Below are 17,773 nucleotides of genomic sequence, written 5' to 3' on the forward strand. Positions count from 1 at the left end.
CTACGGCGCTGGGGAAAGAAGGGCCCTTGGAGCTTGGCAGCCAGCAAGCCCAGTGCGACGAGTGAGCCCCAGGCCCACGGGAGAGACCCTGTCTCAAAGATCAAGGTGGGCAACTGCTGAAGAATGACACCGGAGACTGACTCCTGGCCTTCCCATGCACGCACAATACACACAAACGTGCACACAGTCACAGATATGCACATTTTCATGTGACGACAAAAAGAGGTTTTACTGACCTACCCAGACTTTCAACAAACGCAGACAGGAGGAGGCTCTCCTGTTAGAGGGAAGCTGCTTAGGCATGGCCAACCATAGTATGTTTCAAATAGTCAACGTCTCAGAGTGCAAAATGAAAAAAATGAAAGGACAAAGCTGGGGTGTGGGTGACTACATGCCTACAGTCCCAGCACTCAGGAGGCTGAGGCAGGAGAATGGAGAGTTTGAGACCAGCTGGGGTAACACAGGAAAAACGAAAGCATGTTAAAGAGGCAGATACCTCTTTATACCTGCCCAGCTGGCAGTGCCTTTGGTCAGTCCATACAATCGGCAAGATGGAAGGAACGTTATCGAGTGCTATGTCTGTGGGTCTAAAGGAGCGAGAGGGCTGTAGTCTTACTCCTCTTACCAAACACTTGACAGGAAGCAGTTTAAGGAAGGAAGGTATATTCAGGCTCCCAAGTCAGACCTTACAGTGCATCACTGCAGCGAGGGCATGGTGGCAGGAGGCTGCTCGCTCACATCTTAGAAGATCAGGAAGCACAGGAAGGACAGGCTAGCACACATGGTGATTGTTTGTTTGTTTGTTTGTTTGTTCTCCCTTTTTATTCAGACTGGGACTCTAGCCCGATGGGATGGTGCTAGCCACACTCCTTTCTAGAAACCCCCTCACAGACACATCCAGAAACATGTCTCCTAGAGGATTGTAAATTCTACTAGACTGACAATAAGATTACCCATCCCAAGCCCATGCCTTGTCAAGTAGACAGTCACGTGTATCACTCTTAAACAACACCAGTCCAACCTTGGTTCCCCATCCAAAACCTCTTCAGTCCAACTTCAGAAGTCCCTACAGTCTTTGAGGGTGCCAATACTGCTCAAGCGCTGTTTCCTCTGGAACTCTAGTTAAAATACTAAAATAATCGTTTAATTTTGTAACATGTATGAATGTCTTGTGTGCACGCATGTCTGTGCACCTCATACACGTCTGATGCCCGTGGAGGCCAGAGAAAGCATATTTTCTGGAAGTGGAGTTAGAGCGTGCAGTGGCGTTTCAAGTGGTTGTGAGACACCATGTCAATGCTGGAAATCGGGCCCGGGTACTCTTGCAAGATCAGACAATGCTCTAACCACTGAGCGACCTCTGCAGCCCCAGTTATTGTTATCTCACGGGTATGAGTGTCTTACCTTCACGTATGTATGTGTGCTGTGTACATGCCTGGTGCCCACGGAGGTCAGAAGAGGACATTGGATTCCCTGGGACAGGGGGTTGTGAGCCACCATGGGGGTGCTAGGGTTCCAACTTGGTCCTCTGTAGGAGCCACAAGTGCTCTGCAGCCCTGAATTAAATTAAATTTCAGAAGCAAATTCTGTTTTTCACTTTTTGTTTTGTTTTTTAAAGGCACGAAGTGAAATTCTGATTCCTAAGGGAAAGAATGGAAAATAACAAGAAAAAAAAAAAAAGATCAAAGATAGACCAAAACTCAAGAGGGGCAGCAAGTGCCAAGTCCTGTGTTCCGTGTCCAGCATCTGAGACTGGTGGTGGCCCTACCCAGACTTCAACAGCCTTGATTAACCCCACACCTCCAACCCTACCAGCTGAAGCACATTTAACCTCTCCCAGGTCACCTCCAGTGTGTGCCTGCAGTTTTCCTCAGTGGATATTCCATTGTCCGGTCATCTCCAACATCCTGGGATCCCCGCTGCAACTGACATTCACCTTCAAGCGTCACACAGTGGTCTCTCAGAACCTCCTTGCAGGGACTCCAGTCCTGCTACTCAGTGACTTTCTGGAACTTTGGTGCGAACCTCCATAACACTTGGATTCTGCATGTCTGCAAAATGGCCACTTGGAGGAAGATTTGAGTCATGCGGAGGCCAGGCTAGACCCCAAGGCCACAGCAGTGTGTCCTGGCAACTGAAACGAGGAAAACAGTCCCCCGGGTGGTTGGGTTTGGGGTGGGGGCTGTTGTTAAGCATCTACCTAGCCTGGTGTGGGCTCTCTACACCACAGAGGAGGCCTGAGTCCAGGCTCTTTGAGCAGATCCTCCAGTCATGGCTTTGCCTCTTTAAGATGTCTGTCAAAAGGGGTCACCTGGTGCTCAGCTGCGTGGCGAGTTGGGAGAGCAAGCTGTCATATTTATCCCCCACTTGAGGCATGGCTTTTGGCTGAGGAAGCGAGACCACTTCAACCTCCCTAGAAGCCAATGTACAGTGGGCCTACGAGGGGTCCCTAGCCTGGAAACGGTGCTTTGTTCTTTGCACCTTCGGCCTGTGCACTCGCTCCTCATGGGACAGCCCGGAGGTTCATAGGCAGCCCCCAAGCAAGCCCGGCCAGGTCTCCGTCTGTTACCTTCATTCCCAACTGCTACCACCCCGCTCCAGTTGTGGTCCTGCTGGTCCTTGGATCCTCCATTTGCCAAAGGACCCCTACAGTGCCTACTGGAGGCACAGTGGTCAGGGAAATAGCTAGCCATGGGATGGCTGAGAGACCAGCCCGGAGGACATCCTGAAAAGGTAGAGAACCATGTGAATAGAGACCCTGAGGTGGGAAAAGTTAAACATTCTAGCAGGGGAGGAAGGGCAGGACCCAGGATGGCTGTGCAGGGCTGGCGGCCTACCACACTAGCTACCTCAAAGCTCCACTTGGGTCAGTGGGTAACTTGCTTATGAAACACGGAATGAACCCAGGTTACTCAGCCCGAGAGCCCCTGGAGACAGGTACAGTCGAGCTGTACTCTTCTAGACTACCCTGGACTGAAAGAGGCCGCCCTCAGCACGCATCTCCTGCATTCCCCACACAGGGTCTGGTCACAGAGAAGAACCAACCTTGGGTCCTGACTTGGGAAGCCGCCACTTCACCTGGAAGGCCAGACCTATAGGAAGGGACATAGAATTATAGCCACACCGCTGACTGCACCCCACTTCACGGAGGACACATGTGAAGATGGAGGTGAAGAGAGTAGTGGACTGAATGTTGCCCCCCTCAAAGACATTTCCCTTGGAACTTACAACTGCCCTTGTTTGGAAAACAATACTTTGCAAATGTGAATGGGGATCAGTAGATTAAAGGCCTTAAATCAAATGACAAGTGCCATTATAGGAGTTCTGTGTGAACACACAGGGAATCAAGAAACCTTAAGAGAAGGAAAAAGAAATTTAATAATACATTCTCAACCCTAGGAGTATCTGGGAGACAGGAGGAACCACCCCTCTAAGAGCCTTGGGAAGGGCCAGCACGGGTCCCCCACCCCATGTCCCCCATGCCTTGATATTGAGCTCTGACCTCCAGAACAGGCAGACTTGTTTTGAACAGCCCAGTTTCAGTTCATGGATGCAGTATCATCCATGGATTTCAGTTCAGTGATGCAGTATCAGGCTGCACAGAAACCTTTATCCGCTCCAAGTAAAACAGGGACCCAGCCTGGATGTGGTGTCCTGAACCTTGACCTGGGCCCACAGTTCCAGACAGGGAAGCTTAGATGGACAGAGCCAGGACCATTTTGTCTTCACTTCACGTTTCCGAGCATCCCGGTGTTTATCTGTGACATCCCAGTGTTCATCTGTGGCTGGTGACAGTAGGTATCCTAGAACCCCGTGCAGCCTGTAGCGCATACAGTCAGTCTGGCTGACTCTTCCCCTGTGGTTCGGTGAGTGTGGTACTGGAAGGGAGCAGACATAAAGACAGGCCCCAGTTCAACAGAAACAGCAGAGGCTACCAGGGACCACAGGACAAGGTCAGAGTCACCAAGTCAGGACCGGGATACTCAGGAGAACCCAAAAGGACCAGGCTAGCTGGCTGAGGGTCTCTCTTGAAGAGCTTCAGTAGAGTACTGTGTGTTCCTCTAGATCAGGAGTTCTTCTCAACCTGCGGGTTAGGACCCCTCTGAGGGTCAAACGACCATTTTACGGGATCTTAGAGTCACCCGAGATCATCAGAAAACACAGATATTTACATAATGATTTACAACAGTAGCAATATTACAGTTACAAAGTAGCAATGGACATAATTTTATGGTTGGGGTCCCCACAACATGAAGAACTGTTGTAAAGGGTCACAGCATTAAAAGGTTGAGAACCACTGCTCTAGATGGATGATAGAAATTTGGTCCCTGCCCTGGCTTTCAGTCGTCCACCTCTCCAGCACAGCTAGGCTTCCAGAGCCAGGAGAAAATTGTCTCCATGTCTATCCCAGCCAATAGCCACTGATTCCACAAAAACGACTGAATGAGAGAAACAGAGCAAGCGCCCTCATCCAGGCTGCCTCTGGGTTCTGCAAACAGCACAGCACCAGGGTAGTCCAAGAAGGTTCTGTAACAACCTGGAAAGCAGATGACTTTATCTGAGTCATGCCTGGTCTCAAGGGCCTGGGGCCCTGTCCCTCCCTCCTTTGGGCCCTTAGGACTCTCCCAGGGAGCTGGTAGTGGGTTATTTATATATTGGAGGAAGAGCAGCCCCAGCTTGGACCATGCAGAACTTCCGGTCCTTCAGCCAAGGGGCCAGAGCAGGATGGGAGCACTCCAGAGGCGGCTGGGTCAGGCACGAAAGGTCTTTGGACCAACGCCGACCCTGGGAATACTGTGTCCCCTCATTTGCCTGCACGTCCGGGGGTCAGTTGTTGTTTTATTAATAGAGGGCCCCAAGGAGAAGGCTCACCCCACTGGATAGTCATTCACCTCCCCACAAAAGCAGGAAACCATCCAAGGCCTGCTAAACTAGAAGCACAAGGGCATCCCCCAGAGGGAGTCAGCCTTGGTCACTTGTGGGGGCATCTCCCAGAGAGAGCTTGGCCTCAGTCATTCTCTGCCGTGAGAAATAAGGAGCTAATTGCCAGAACTCGGGCTCCAGCAGACGGCAGCTACTTTAAAACGGACACCAGTCTCATCGAGACACAGAAAAATCAACCCAGAGTCTGAGCAGTAGCCTGTCTGCGAAGTGCTGGTACAGCCAGAGGTGTCCACAGACACGGTCCTGTTAAGCCACCTGAGCCAGTCGTACACACCACAAACCTCTAGCCCAGCCCTTTGTCCCCTGTGGGGACTCGGCTGAGCCTTCAAAGCCACTGACCGGTTGGTTGTATCTTTCCCAGGCCATTCACAAAAACAGATGATCAGGTCTACAGAACTACAAACTATGTCCCTCAGAGAATCTGGTGACTGGCTTGGGCTCTTCACTCACGCTTCCATTTGTCTCCTGGGTGGTAGGAAAAAACCTACGGAGCATTTGTTATTTCCCTTGTTGCTATTTAACAAAACACCTGACAAAAGGAACTCAAAGAAGGGAGGGGGAGAGGGGGTTCACATCACCAGGGTGGGGAAGATGTGGCTGCAGGGGCCTGAGGAAACTAGTCATGTGGCATCCATGCTGAGGAAGCAGAGACAGATGAATGCTGGTACTCAGCCCACTTTCTTCTTATTCAGAATAGAACCCCAGCCCATGAAATGGTACTGGCCAGTTTCGGGGGTAGGGGTTTTCCTACCTGGAGAAGCACAATCTAGAAAATTCCTTGAGGACATGTCTAGAGGTTTGTCTCATAAGTGACACTGGATCCTGTCAACCTGACGGTCAACATTAATCATCACACATGGGAATTGCATGTATGCACAGTACATATGCAATGGGCAGTAACTGGCCCACCACAGCACTTACTGGAGACCCAAAACATAACTACACACCAAGCCACAAGCCCAGGGTATTCCCTAGCATCCCAAAGTCCTTTGGGGCTGTAGACCCCAGTTCCGTTTGTGCTTGTCAGCCAAGGTGCTAGAACAAGATCAGAACACCCCAAGAGTGGCCGGTGTCATCACCCCAGCACCCTGTGAGCATTCCAAGTTTTAGTTTCTCCATCTGGAAATAGGGCAGTCATAGCTGGGCCTCCCGAGCCTGCCCCAGAACCAAGTCCACATTATATACTTCTCTGATCAGTCCCTTTGGGAAGAGAGAAACAAACCCCAGTCTGAGTGGGCAACTTGTCCAAGCCAAAGAGAAGTGGAAGTTAACAAAAGCAGCCCTGCCCGAGGTCTGAGGCTTTTTTGGCTTTTCCAGAGCCCCTGCACCCTGAGTGGTGCAAGCCCGCCTCCTCGTGGACAATGGAGGAACTTCCTCCAGATCAAGAGCAGAAACTGCATCTGAGACCTGGGAAATCCAGACTCCCAAAAGTGCGTGCTGGAAGAGGCTGAAAGAGCTTCCTCACCTGAATGGCCTTGCCTCCAGTGCACCATTAAACATGTGGCATAACTGCAGAGGAATCAAACTGGATAGGCTGGATTTGTTGGCTGATAATGCTAAGCAGATTTTGGTAGAGCAGGGAGAGAAGCTCGGTTCAGCTGGTTGGCAAAGACATGGCCCACAGGGTGAGCGGCACAAAGTTGAAGCCTCGAACTGTGTGGGGTCACAGAGGAAAGTGTGGCCCCTCAAAGAGACTGGAATGTTACATAAATTTGTTCCAGCATTGTCTCGCATCTGTGCGGCATGGTCCGGAAGACACTGCTCTTAGCATGACTGTGGGAAATCATTCTTCCAGGGGTTCCCCAACATCAGTGAATGTCTCCCCACATATGTCAAGAGTTACAATGAGGGTAATCGGATGGGCATAAGGTCAATAACGATATAACATGGGACCGATCAGCAGAGGAATCTCCGTGTTCCAGGCCAGCCTGGTCCAGATGACCAGGGCTATACAAAGAAGCCCCATCTCAGAAAACAAAAGCGAAGAAACAAACAAACAAACACCACATACAGGGGTTTGGTGACCATAAGGACGCCAGACTCAAAGAGACGTTAAATGAGCTGACTCTGGGAGAATTTAGGGTGCTGACTAGCTGACAGGTGTCCTCAGAGACAGATGGGCAGTCTACATTGTTAATTGATTTTATGAATGAAAGCTTTGAACTTAATGAACAGAGTCTAACTTTAACTGTTAAAGCAGTTTCCCTTTCCAACTAGTTGAACCAATCTCTAAACCCATAGGTCTGGCCTTATCTAATGTCTTAAATACTATTTTTTTGTTTCTTTGAGACAGGGTTTCTCTGTGTAGCCCTGGTTGTCCTGAAACTCACGCTGTAGTCCAGGCTGGCCTTGAACTCAGAGATCTGCCTGCCTCTGCCTCCCAAGTGATGGGATTAAAGGTGTGCACCACCACTCACACCTTTTTTTTTTTTTTTAAATCTCCTTTTAAAATGTTTTTCACAAGCTGGAGAGACCGAGCACTGGTTGCTCTTCCAGGGGGGCTGTGTTCAATTCCTAGCAACCACATAGTAACTCATAACCATTTGTATGGAATCTGATTCCCTCTTCTAGTGTGCATGAAAGCAAAACATTCACATACATAAAATAAATTTTAAAATATTTAAAGACAAAAAAACATTTTTTTACAGCAGGCAATTGCGACACACACCTTTGATCCCAGCACTTGGGAGACAGAAGCAGGTAGAGCCTTGAGATCTCTGTAGACCAGCCTGGTCTGCAGAGCAAGTTCCAGGACAGCCAGAACTACCCAGAGAAACCCTGTCTCTAAGTAATAAATAAATATTACATTTATTTGTAGGGGGTGGGGCATACACTGTGACGTGCATTCATGTGGAAATCAGATGACAACCTATGAGAGTCAGTTCTCTCGTCACAAGATGCTGGGCCCGGGGATCCAGCTCAGGCCATTGAGTTCAGAGGTGACAATCTTTACCCACTGAGCCATCTTGTTGGATGTGATGGTTTGAATGAAATGACCCCCGTTGGCTCAAAGGTGAATGCAAAAGAAATAAAAAAGGAGAGGACACGACTGCTCCTAGGTACGGAGGAAGAGAAGGTTTGCCTTAGGCAAAAGGGAAGCAGGAACATCTGAGAGTCCAGAGTGGACTTTGACTGTACTGTCAATCCTGAGGTTGTGCTATTTACTGGGGGGACAGGGGGACTATTTCTAGTTGTGGTGTGGCTCAGCCCTAGCATACATCTCTAATTCCTCTAGCTAGAACACAGACATGCCCTTAGTACTCACCTTTAATCCTAAACTATGAAGGTATGGTTAGTTTGTAGAAGGAAGCAGCCATGTTTGAAAGTGATGTCTAATTGAGTGACAGACAAAGTGACAAACCAAAGAAAGATTTGACCGAATAGGATCCTGGCAGCTCTCATGAGAAGAGAGGAAAAAAAGGAAGCTACTTAAGGGGCAGTGAGAGAGGAGGGGGCAGTTTTACTGGGAGAGTTTTACAGACACAGGTGAAGAGAGAACAAGCCCGAGAATGAAGGGCCAGAGATTAGAACAGATTGCCAGAGTCAGTTTGAGGCCAAGCAGAGCAAAAAGTTGGAGGCTAAGAGTAAGAAGCCAGATTGATCCAGTCAGCTTGAAGAGGAGTTTGAGTCAGAACAGCTGAGTTGAACCAGCCAGCCAGAGTTCAGAGGAAACAAGAAAGGGTTAGGCTATTCTGCAGCAAGTCTCAGAGGCTAAAAACATTCTAGACTTCCATCAGATTATAAAGAAGCTAGAAGCTTCCAAGACCAGGCCAAGGTTAGCAGTAAGCCTCAGAGACAATTAAGTACAGGAAAACAAAAGATACTTTTACAGAATGTGACTAGTCTGAGCTGGGCCAAGGGGGCAGAGGAGGGGGGAGAAGGGAGAGCAGGGGAACCAGGCACAACCTCCAAGAGTGCAAAAGTACAAAAAGGGCAGGTAACCAAAATGGCTGGGTTATATAGGGAAAAACAGTCCAGTCCTTTGGGCTGGAGAGTTTGGAGTAGGGGGGTGGGGTATACCAGAAAGGAGGACCCTGCAACAGGTAGGGAGGGATACTGGAAAAACCTGATAGCCAGGTTAACTCTGATAGGTTAGAAAAGCATCTCGGCCATTTGTTCCAGGGTTTGAGACTTAACAATAGGAAGTGGCACGATTTGAAAAGATTAGAAGGTGTGGCTTCGTTGGAGGAACTGTGTCACTGGTTGTGGGAACTTTTAAGTTTCAAAAGCCCAAGCCAGACCCAGTAGCTTTCTGCTGTCTCCATATCCGGACACACAACTCTCAACTTCAGCACTGTGTCTGCCTGCTTCCATGCTCCCCACCATGGTAATAGTGGACTACACTTCTGAAACTGTAAGCCAGCCCCAGTTAAGAGCTTCTCTTTATAAGAGTTCTGCTGTAGCCAGTCGGGAGAGGCGCACACCTTTAATCCTAGCACCTGGGAGGCCGAGGCTGATAGATCTGCTAGTTCAAGGCCAACCTGGTCTACAGAGTGGGTTCCAGGACAGCCAGGGATACACAGTGGAAAAAAAAAAAAAAACTGTTGTGATCATGGCGTCTCTTTACAGCAATAGAACAGTGACTAAGATAGAAATTGGTACCATGGAATATTACTGTGACAGGCCTGACCATGCCTCCTGTTGGCAGAATGTGAATTTTAATAGACTATGGATTATGGAAGCAATTGAATGCTTTAAGTGGGGCTGGATGGGTCACATTACATATGATGATGGCCTGGCTTGAGAGAAGATTATTTAATGGCCTAGAGACAGTTCTTGGGATATTTTGACAAAGAGTGTGGCTGCTTTTTGCCCTTGTCCTAAAACTCTGGCTGAAGCTAAATTGAAGAGTTCTGGATCAATGTTGACAGGGGCGATTTCAAGGTATTGACCAGGTGGTGTGACTATCAGTAATCACCTATACAGATGTGTAATGGAAAGGAGCAAACTGAACAAAGAGAAATACAAATTGTCCCATGTCAGGAGAACAGGAACACAGGAAGGCATAATGGAGACAAGTCCAGTGTTCAAGGAGATAAAAAGTCTGATGCTAACTGGAATAAAGGGAGCGGTGACCTCAGGGCAAGACCCACACAGCTAAGCTTCCAATTTGCGGAAAGGAATTTAAGGACTGCTTAAGCAAAGGGGGAAACCCTTGAAAACAGAAAGTTGATACAGGTGTAACTGAACCAGGGGCCATATTGCAGCCCCAGGAAGCAGCAGAACTTGGCAGCTTCAGCCTCATGGTTCTGGCTTTAGAGTCAATAATACAAGAAAGGAGTTGTGGAATCTCCCTCCATTGCTAAGAAAAGCTGCTGAGGCAAGGTATGTGTAAGGGCTGTCCCTGCATGGAGGCCCAGAGAGGCCATTGCATGAAACTGTGAAGGTGAAGCCTGGATTTTGGTGGAGATCCTAAGATGTTGGAGATAACAAGACTTATGAGATGTCTGCCAAGGAGACTACAGACTGTGCCTGGAACCAAGTCAAGAGGAAGACGTGTATTGCAGTCAACGTAATGAAAGGAGTTGGAGATCTGAAGAAAACTTCAGCTTAACAGAAACCTTACTATATTTATTTTAAATAAATAATGTCATGTGTGGTGCATGTATGTTTGCCTGTGCATGTATGTGTGGAAGCCAGTGGCTGATGTTGGAGGCTTCCCTCAATCACTCTACACTTTTATCTCTTGAGACAGGATCTCTCAGTGGATCACAGGTATCTAGCCAATGAGCCACAGGGTCCAGCCTGTGTCCACTACCAGCCTGCCCCCACTGTCTCCAGCACGGGGTTACAGACACTGGCTACAAGGGCTATTCATTGTATATGAGTACACTGTAGCTATCTTCGGACACACCAGAAGAGGGAATCAGATCCCGTTGCAGATGGTTGTGAGCCACCGTGTGGTTGCTGGGAATTGAACTCAGGACCCTGGGAAAGCAGTCAGTCAGTGCTCCTAACCACTGAGCCATCTCTCCAGTCCTCATTTGCTCTCAATTGCTTTAACAGCTCAACTTGTACACTGACTACAGGCACTGAGGTCCACAAGAGCCTCTTCTACCTGGTAAAGACCATGGTCGTCAGGGCTCAGCGACAACCAAGGTTCCTGCTGAGTTCATTTCCTTTACACCATAGCACATACACCCACTTTCCTTACTGTTTCTGCCATCATGCTCTTTCCAAGAGCTCCAACTCAGGGTCCCAGGAGGGGCTCTTTAGCACAGATGTAATTTGCATTCTCTTTCCTTCATGCCCCTGCACAAGTGGAACTTAGGTGGTGTCCTAATTTCATGTCTGTTGCTGTGATAAAATGCCCTGACCAGAAGCAACTTAGGGAGGAAAAGTTTATTTCAGCTGGTAGTTACAGGGTACCGTCCATTGTCAAGGGCACGTCATGTCACATCTACATACAAATTCAACCGAATGAACACACCCATGCTAGTGTTCTTCATTCTATATTATATAAAGATATATAATGTGTGTGGATGTGTGTGGATGTGAGTGTGAATATGTGTGTGTGAATGTGTGTGTGTGTGTGTGGTGTGTATGTGTGTGTGTGGTTATGTGTGTGTGATGTGTGTGTGAATGTGTGTGTGAATGTGTGTGTGTGTGAATGTGTGTGTGTGAATATGTGTGTGTGAATGTGTATGAGTGTGTGCGTGTGTGTGTGTGTGAATTGTGTGAATGTGTGAGTGTATTGTGTGAATGTGTGTGTGAATGTGTGTGTGAATATATGTGTGTGTGGAGATGTGTGTGTGGATGTGGATGTGTGTGTGAATGTGTATGTGTGAATGTATGTGTGTGTGGATGTGTGTGTGGATGTGGATGTGTGTGTGTGTGAATGTGTGTGTGTGAATTGTGTGAATGTGTGAGTGAATTGTGTGAATGTGTGAGTGTGTGTGTATGTGAATGTGTGTGTATGTGAATGTGTATGTGTGTGTGAATGTGTGTGTATGTGTGTGTGAATTGTGTGAATGTGTGAGTGAATTGTGTGAATGTGTATGTGTGTGTGAATGTGTATGTGTGTGTGTGAATGTGTGTATGTGTGAATGTGTGTGTGTATATGTGTGTGTGGATGTGTGTGCGAATGTATTTGTGAATTGTGTGAATGTGTGTGAGTGTGTGTGTGTGAATGTATGTGTGTGTATGTGTGTGTGAATTGTGTGAATGTATGTGTGAATTGTGAATGTGTGTGAGGGTGTGTGTGTGTGAATGTGTGTGTGAATGTATGTGTGTGTGTATAGCTTAGCAATTAAGAAGACTTGCTGTTCAGAAAAGACCGGTTCAATAACCAGCATCCACACAGCAGCTCACAAGCACTGTAACTCCAGTTCCAAGGGCTCAGATACCCTCCTTCGTGTACATCACACACATACACACAAGCAGGCAAGTTCTCATTAACATCATTTTTAAAAAATAATAACATTAAAAAATAAAGGATATTCCATTAAATGTGACTCCCGGGTAAACAAGTTAGTTTTAGTGAAATATGTCTTGTGAAATGTTTGGGACACGCACTTAAAAAAAACATTGTTTTATCTGACATTCCAGTTTAGCTGCTTGTGTTCTATCTAGTAACCGATTTGGTGAAGTGACCTGAACATATTTGGCTTCTAGAACTTTCTCTGTATGCAGTTCATGATGTCCTTAGGAGCATTTAAGGACAGCCACCAGTCCAGAAGTGATTGTTCTATTTGTTTATCTTCGTGCTCCAGACTCTAGGCACACGGGAGAAAGCCGCTCTACCTGTAGCCCAGACGAGCCTGCTGGTCTCAGCAAGTTCTCACTGTTTCTTAATCCCTGGGGTATCAGTGAAGATTTGGCCTGGTACAGTTCATAGCAAGGACCTCAGTGAGGGAAGCCCTATGCTGACCAGACATATATTCAATGAGCACCTTGGGCCTTCCTGTGAGCAGGTGCTAGTGTGGAAGACAACAGAGGAGAAGGTGTTTATCACAGCTCAGGGCCCAGAGGCACCAGCAGAGCATCCTCTATTGGTGAACACGACAAAGAGCCCCCCTGTTTCCCACAGGCTCTGCAGGTTGTCCAAGAAAGAACTGTGGCCTAGCAGGCCCTTCCAGCAAGCTCCTGACCCTAAGATGCCCCTCTAGCTGCCTTTCCTTAGCGTGAGTCATTCCAGCTTGGTCTGTAAATGTGGTGATGATCTCCACCTGCACCAAATGCAAAGCCAGGCCTTGATGGTAGGAACCACAGAGGACTGGTGCGAAGACGCCATGGATAAAGGCATCCAGTGGCTGATGGAACAGCCTGAATTTGAGCCCAGGGACCCACATGATAGAAGTGACTCTGAAAAGTCGTCAGGGGACAACATGCCTTTGTTTTGTTTTTAAAGCTTAAGAGACCCGCTCTGGGGTTCCTATGGAACCGGCTGCCCGCTTCCTCCTACTATCTGCAGTGAACCTGTGAGCCCACAAGGAGGATGTAGCTGTGCTGGTGCCAAGTAAAAGCTACCAATTCATTCTCCCAGCTCCAGGCAACACAATGCCCTGCAGATTACCCAAGATCATCCAAAATGCTACTCCCAGCCTCAGGTCCAGCTCATACTTCCAAGGAGAAGACGCAGACCCTGGCCCATGCTCTCTCATATAGACAATCTGTTGGGTAACCTGCTGTCTTTCCATCTGTCAACAGTTTTCCACCTGCAGCCACCAAGCTTGTCCTAAAACTTCGCAGTACAAAAACCTGACTCAACGCTAGCCTCTGGGCCATGGTGCTGCAGACCTTTAACCCAGCACTGGGAAGGCAGAGGCAGCTATGTATCTGAGTTCAAGTTGCTATGGTCAGAACAATCGGGGTTATGCACAGTTCTACAGACCTTCTCTAAAATCATGCCAGCTTTCCAGATGTGATATGCACACCCACCTGGTCCACAATACCTCGCTGAACAACCCTGGCACCACTTCGATTCCTTCAGTGCCTGGCCATGAATCTGCCTTAACAAATTAAGTCCCGTTTGTTTTTAAGACACATCTCCTTCACCTAGACTAGGCTGACTTAGAACTCAATTTTCCTGCCTGCCTGCACTTACCAGGTGGCGAGAGTACAGGTATGTACCACACGCCCAGGAAACTATTGACTGCTGTAAAACACAAGCAGCCCGAAAATTACAAAGTAGACACAACCGATATATACAGCTCCTTCACTGTTTGTATGTATATGTGCACACGTGTGCACTTGGCCACGCGTTTGTAAAAATGTGCATGACACTTGTGCAAGTCTAAGTATGTCTGTCCTTGTTTAGACATGTGTGCACTCTTAACAGACCGTGGTTTTACGAAGGGGGCTGGTTCTGGCTCGATGGTTTCTTCAATAAAATGAACTTAACCGAAGATCACCGGACGTAGATACAGAAGCAGAAATAGCCATTGCCTTCCTCGAATCCAGAGCGCCGGCGGACGTGTAGCAGCCGTCGCTGCGCATGCGCGAATCATAGTGGCGCGAGCCGAGGAGCATGCGCAGACTCTGTACACAGTTTCCACCCCAACTTTAGCGCTTACAACCGTCGCCCGGAAATTCATGAAGGATTAACAGACGCTCATCCTCTGATTCGTCCCCGCCCACACCCACTTCCCGCCGTCCGCAAGCGTGTCCCGGTTGGATGTGCGCCCACCCTGTTTTGTTTCCGGGGAATCTGTTTTGCTCAAGAACGTTCACAACTTCCGGTGTTCCCTTCGGCCTGTGATTGGCTGGTTCTATGAATAAATTAAAGTTTGGTCGGGTTAAAAATGAATAAACCGTTTTTATTCTTAGATAACCACGGTTAAATTATTAAGCAACCGAAGAAATATATAATGCTTTTCAGTAACATGTTTTTGTAGCTAATAAATAAAATTCACCATTACCAAAAGAGGCTACAGTTTGAGGGCTTTAAATAGACTGCGGGAAGAAGACAGTGTCGTGTTGTATGAAAGGAGAGAAGGTTAGCACTCCCCTTGACAAGGATGGAAGAGGCCCTTGGGCCTAACAACACACATACGGTTAAGGCATTGCCACCTACTTCGTGGCATCTAACCACTGTTTTTTGAGTGTGCAAGTTTTGGAAGCTCAAAAAACGCAATCTTGTACAGATTCCTAGCTCGACATTTCTATTCTGATCACCATGCCCAGCTCTCTTAACCAGTGTATTTGGGACAGATGTAGACTACTTCAAATGGGCAATTTCGTTCTGAAGCTTGGAGGGCTGTCATGAACAGTAGCTCAACTTCCCACCCAGTAAGAGCTATTTGCTCATCGACTTCAGCTATTAGGGTGTTCCTGACAGAAATCTGGCACTTCATACTCAAACAGCAAATAGACCCTGAGCACTACTCCAGACGAACAGGTAGCTGTGTCTGGGAGCTCATATGGGCTCTCCTAGAGCAGGTTGTGCTGCCAGGAGGTGGTATCCACACGTTTCCTTAAATTGACAGTGGCACTTAATCTGTATCTTTAGTAACAGAAACCTATGCAGTGGGTATTGTGTGTGCTGTGATACGTGTTGAGGTGTATATCCACTTGTGTGCATGTGCGTGTACACAGACATGCTGTATATGGTTGGTGCTCATATAACAAAAATGCACATATAGTATGGGCACACAGCACAAAATCCTAAAGAGTATTAAGACAAAGAAAGACTAAGATCACATAATCTTCAAAACAGACTTGAGAAAGACCTGTGACATATTTGAAGCAGGTAACGGGGGTGGGGGTGGGGCATGCTGTGAAACACACTGCTCTCTCCACTCATGACAGTTGAAAGCTTCTAGAATAGTCATGTCCTATTTCTGCTAGGCAGGGAGGGTCACATCTAGTCCAGGCTGATCTTGAACTCCCCATCCTCCTGCCTTCTACTCCCAAATTCTGGGATTATGGGCGTGACACCACCATTGCTTTAGTTGGGAGTGGTGGGTTGGGGAAGGTGAAAACCAGTACTTATCAAGATAAACACTGCCACTGAACTACCGGCAGTCCTGTCTTTAAAGTCTTACTGGAGCTGGAGAGATGGCTCAGCCGTCTACTCTTCCAGAAAGTTCAATTCCCAGCAACCACATGGTGGCTTACAACCATCTGTAATGTGACTTGATGACCTCTTCTGGTGTGTCTGAAGATACTGGTGTACTCATATACATTTAAATTTAAAGAGAGAGACAGAGAGAAGAGGGGCTATTTTTCAGACAGGGTCTCAGTTGGTCTTCAACTCTCAACACCTATCATGTATCAAATAAGCCTTTGAAAAACCCTGCCTCAGTAACTGAAGCAGCTTAGAGCCCTGTACACACTGTGCCTTGTTTGTGTCTAACCACTAGACTTAAAAGCAAAACGCTAGCTGTGGAATGTCATTTCTGCATGCCTTACTTTGAAATTAACATAAATATGCAAACTCCCCCCAAACACTGATACACCTTGGGTATGAACTGGTCCACTCACAAACGTTACCAGGGCAGCAGCCCTCCTCACAGAGCAGCCCATAGTACCTGCTCAGAGTAGAACTGGCAGGCAAACAAGTAGAAAAGTCACTCAGGCCCACATGGCTGTAACCAAGGTCTTCACCATTGGACCATAGAGCAACACCACCTCTCTTGGAGGGAGGATAGCTCATGAACTCCAAAGGGAAACTTAGTCCCAATAATCAGAAAGCTAAGGGGTTCACAAAGTTCCACCCCAAAATTGCACAAGCAGCATGCAATTGTTAGGGAGAGGCTGGGAGAGAGGGCTCAAGGTTCAAGAGCACTAGTCGCTCTTCCAGAACCCATAAGGCCACTCACAACCATCCATAATTCCTGTGGCAAAGGATCAGACGCGTCTTCTGGCCTCCACAGCCACCAGACACACACATGGGACACAGACACAAAGCACTCGTATACAGAAAGCAAATACTCTTTGACTTGTCTAGCATTGGCTATCCTGGAACTAGCTCTGTAGACCCGGCTGGCCCTTAACTGACAGAGATCCATGGATCCCATACCTGGGATTAAATGTGTGCCCCCACTGTGGCATGTTTTTAGAATGCTAAGTAGACTCCCACTTGTGCCTCCCACTGCCTCCAGATTGCTTGGGGAGCTCTGGGGCTGTCACTCAGGCTGGTTTATGATACTCACTGATAAGTTGGACTTGATCAGAATTATTACTTTGATTGGACTTTAGTTCTCTACTCTTTAGGAAGCAGACTTTGGTTCATGTCTGCCCAGGAAAGGTACACCAAGAACACAGGGCACTGGGCAGAAACCCACATAAAGCCATTCAATTAGGGCAACAGCTGTTTGTGCCCAGTTCCAAAGCCACTTACTCCAAGGCCACTGACAGGATCCATGGCACTGCACTTCAGAGATTTACACTGAACCCTTCAAGTAAATTCAGCAGATTCGGGAGCACAGCAGGGAAGACAGCTGAGTAGATAATGCAGACATGAAAATCAATGTGGACCCCAAGCACTGGTGTAAATGCAGGGCAAACACAGCAGTCTGCCTGCCCTCCCAGCACTTAGAGACTAGCAAGGGTCCCAAAGTATGTTGCCTGGCTAGACTAGCCAAATTGAAAAGCTCTGGTTTCAAGAGAGCTGAGGTGGAGAGCTATCAAGGAAGATTTGGCATCAATCTAAAACACTCGTGAACCCCCACATATATGCACATTACCAAAAAAAAAGCCAATTTTTAGGGCTTCGGGGGCTGGACACATGGCTCTTGCAGAGGTCCTGAGTTCAATTCCCAGCAAGCAATGGGATCCAATACCCTCTTCTAACAGCTATAGTGTACTCATATACATCTGGGGGGGAAGGGCGGGGGGGACTGTTTTTCAGACTGGGTCTCATTACATAGCCCAGGCTGGTCTTGAA

At 47.8% G+C, this 17,773-nt stretch overlaps 1 non-coding gene across 1 annotated transcript; it reads left to right on the forward strand.

Moving 5' to 3' along the window:
- The first annotated feature begins 14,859 nt into the window (after positions 1–14,859).
- LOC116902632 lies at positions 14,860–14,985 on the forward strand. The gene has a single exon (XR_004388209.1). It is a non-coding gene; the product is annotated as a U6atac minor spliceosomal RNA (small nuclear RNA).
- Positions 14,986–17,773: the final 2,788 nt, after the last annotated feature.

The sequence above is a fragment of the Rattus rattus genome, chromosome 5 (genome assembly GCF_011064425.1).
Source record: "Rattus rattus isolate New Zealand chromosome 5, Rrattus_CSIRO_v1, whole genome shotgun sequence".
Lineage (NCBI taxonomy): Eukaryota > Metazoa > Chordata > Mammalia > Rodentia > Muridae > Rattus > Rattus rattus.